Source organism: Microtus ochrogaster (genome assembly GCF_000317375.1).
Source record: "Microtus ochrogaster isolate Prairie Vole_2 chromosome 6 unlocalized genomic scaffold, MicOch1.0 chr6_random_2, whole genome shotgun sequence".
NCBI classification, from domain to species: Eukaryota; Metazoa; Chordata; class Mammalia; order Rodentia; family Cricetidae; genus Microtus; species Microtus ochrogaster.
Genome location: NW_004949095.1, coordinates 143013 through 146149, shown reverse-complemented (window position 1 = coordinate 146149; position 3137 = coordinate 143013). Strand labels below are relative to the sequence as shown.

The following is a 3137-nucleotide window of genomic DNA, read 5'->3' as shown; positions in this document are numbered from 1 at the left end:
AAAAAAAAAAAAAAAATGTTTGGGTGAGTCACATCAGTATCACTGGCCAAGACGTTCAAAGAAACTTATTTGAAGAACCACATTCGAATGATACCTAAAACATTCAAGAAAGAAAGATCCCACCAATTAAAAGCAAGAAGACAAACCACCCACTAATTTAACCCTAACGTAAAACCTAAAATGCTTTATCTTTGTAAAGAACAAAGAAGTATAAATTAAGACAGCTTATAGAAATGGGTATCTACTTATTAATCTGGGATTTTACATTACTAAGAAAAATCAGAGGAAAGCTAATCCAGACCTTGTAACAAAGTCATCAACGTATAGACGTTTAATTTAATGCCTGCTGGTGGCATTAGAACATACTGGTTTCAATCCAATTCTACCCAGTCAGTGTTTACAGTCAGGCTTAACATTTTTATGATAGCAGGGCGATGGTGCCGTACTCCTTTAATCCCAGCACTAGGGAGGTAGAAGCAGGGGATCTCTGTGACTTCGAGGCCAGTTCCATGATAGGCTCCAAAACTACAGAGAAACCCTGTCTCGAAAAACAAAACAAAACAAAAAACCCTCCACATTTTAATGATATAAGTTTTATAGCAGGCTTCAACCTGGAACTATTTTCTCATCAGTATTTCCCCTATATCAACCACTGGTGTCAGGATAAAAAAAAAAATATATGGCCATGATGCGCTTGTGTACTAGACTTTCAAAACTTATGGTGTATGGGCAAAACGGGAGACCACAACAAAAACTCCGAAGAACTTGATGTCGGGTGTCCTAACCTCCACTACTGACAACAGTCATTAAGCGTAACGTTCCCTTTTAGGACGTCCGATTTATTTTTGATTGAAATGTCTGCTGTCCGAAATAATTGTCTACTACGTATTGAGGGTAAGGGCAAAAACAGTTCTGAAGTTGGGGGTGGGCTGTCAGATCTCCGTGGTTAAACCTCCACTCTGACATTCCCCGATATCTTTCTATCGGGAACCTACAACGAGGTCCTTCACAAAAAAAGGGTGAGCGCACAAAAACCACGTTCTCCACCTATCTCTTTCAGAGAGAGCGTGGAGCGGGCGCCCGGGCGCCGCTCGGGAACCCCGCGCTGCAGGCCTGGGGCGCGCTCTCGGCGGGCAGAGAGGCGCCCGCGCCCGCACACTCCCGGCCGCGATTGGCCGGTGGCGCAGTCACTCAGAGCTGACACGTCAGGGCAGCCGCTCCCTTGCTCCTCCCGCCTCCTTCTCCCCGCGCTTGGCAAGAAAAGCGGGCAACGTGGAGCTGGAACAAAGGACCCTGCGGTCCACGGCGACCAGGGACTCCGTGCCACCCCACGCCAAGCCTCAGGAGCCGATGTGCTCTAAGAAGGCCGGCTTCGTGTTCCCACATGCGGGCCGCAGGAAGTCTTAGGGCGCGGAGTCCCGACTCGCAGCCGGGACCCGCTACTGACAGCGCGAGACGATGCCCACGCTCCGCGGTGGCGGCCGCCGCTCTCTTCCGGCGGGTCACCCTTCCTAGCGACTCGCGGAGCAAGGTCCCGGGGACCTCCGTCACCCCGCGCTGAAGCCTGACGGTCCCCGCCCCGGCGGAGCGAGGTCCCGGACCACCGCGCTCGGCCCACGCGAACCGGCAATTGTGCGAGCAGGGAGCCCCGCGGCACCCGCTTCCCCCAGGAGAGCGGGACGCCCCGCACAACCACCATCTTTCCCCACCCCGCCCTCCCTCTTCCTCCCGCGGCGCCCGCGTACCTGGGTCATCTCTGAAGAGATGGCGAAATTCATCTCCAGAGCTTCGACGGGCTGCAGGCGGAAGGCGCGGGAAGGGGCGCGGGGCGACCGGGCGGGAGGCTGCGGGCACCGGTAGACCACGGGGGACTCGCAGAGAACTCGCTCGCCGCCGCGACGCGCCCAGCAGCTCTGAGCGACCGACCTCCACGCGCGTCAGGGACACACTGCCGCCGCCGCTGCCGCCGCGCGCTCTCGCGCCGCACTCCCTCGCACGTCACCACGTGCGCGGCCGCCAACGCCTCCCCGGCCGCTTCCGGCTTGGGTGTCTGGGCGAATCACAGGCGAGCTCCAGGGAAGAGCACGCTCTGAAGCTCCGCCCCCGAACAAAGCCCCGCCCACCTCCTTGGCCGCCCCCTCCTGCCTTGGGCGCTGAACTAGGTCAGTGCAAGGTGATCCTGGGGAGCTGGGCGGCTGTGGCCGCTCCTCTTGTGGCTTATCTCGCGCGTCCCTCCCGCGCCTCACGCCCTCGCTTCGCCCTTCCCCACCGACCAGGAACCGGTTCCCTCCTGCCTCGTTCACCTGCTCTGCCTTCTCCTCCCGAGATCCGACGTGGCGATTAAGAGTTCTCAGCGTCACACTGACTTCTAGGCAACCAGCCTAGACTGGAGCTGCCTGTTGGGGGACCCTGGCCATAGTGGGTCACGAGCCTCTACCCCGGAGGTGGCGGAAGGAGGAGTGGAGGAAAAGGGCTCAGTCTGAGAGGAAGGCCTGACCGGCCATCTCCTCGTTGGCCAGCTTTGGGTGAGGGTTCAGTGAGTGGGTGAGAACAGTTGAAGAGATCCTACCAGTGTGCCGGAAAACAAAGTGCTGGCTTCTACATTTTGGCCCCTGGTAGTCAGTTCTCACTTGTCTTGCCTTCTTTGGGCAAAGAAAGTAGCTTGGAGAATTGTTAGTCCCTGTCTCTACCTCCTGGGGCCTTCTAACCGAGTCTAACTATCCACCTCCCACCTTGTCCCTGGAAGGCAATCTGTTTAGGTCAAAAGTGATTTAAACTGGGCTCCACAACCGCTTCCTGTGACTCTAAAGGGCGCACTGGAAATTTCTTTGATGGAAAATGAGGGGGTTTGGTGAGATTATATCTGAACTTGTGTAAACCATGCACATTTAGAGTTACATAAAGGGTTCTAGGTTTCTTTTTTTTTTTGGTATTTTTGAGACAAGGTTTCTCTGTAGCTTTGGTGCCTATCCTGAAACTAGCTAGCTCTTGTAGACCAGGTTGGCCTTGAACTCACAGAGATCCTTGTCTTTGGTCAACCCGCTCAATTTGTAAACATTACTCAGGTCTTTAACAATTCTTTCTTCCCTTCTTTCCTTTATGTTTATGGGGCAGGAAATATAAATTTGGAGGGCCTT

General features: G+C 54.5%; 1 protein-coding gene across 2 annotated transcripts in view; it reads right to left on the bottom strand.

The window, feature by feature from the left end:
• Window positions 1-2919, bottom strand: part of Ivns1abp (influenza virus NS1A binding protein) — a 22922-nt gene extending 20003 nt beyond the window's left edge. Inside the window, exon 1 of one of the 2 annotated variants that reach the window (XM_005363850.2) lies at window positions 1746-2919. The gene's annotated coding sequence lies outside the window, so the exon portion shown is untranslated. The remainder of the gene's footprint in view (window positions 1-1745) is intronic. The other variant, XM_005363847.3, reaches the window with a different exon arrangement.
• Window positions 2920-3137: the final 218 nt, after the last annotated feature.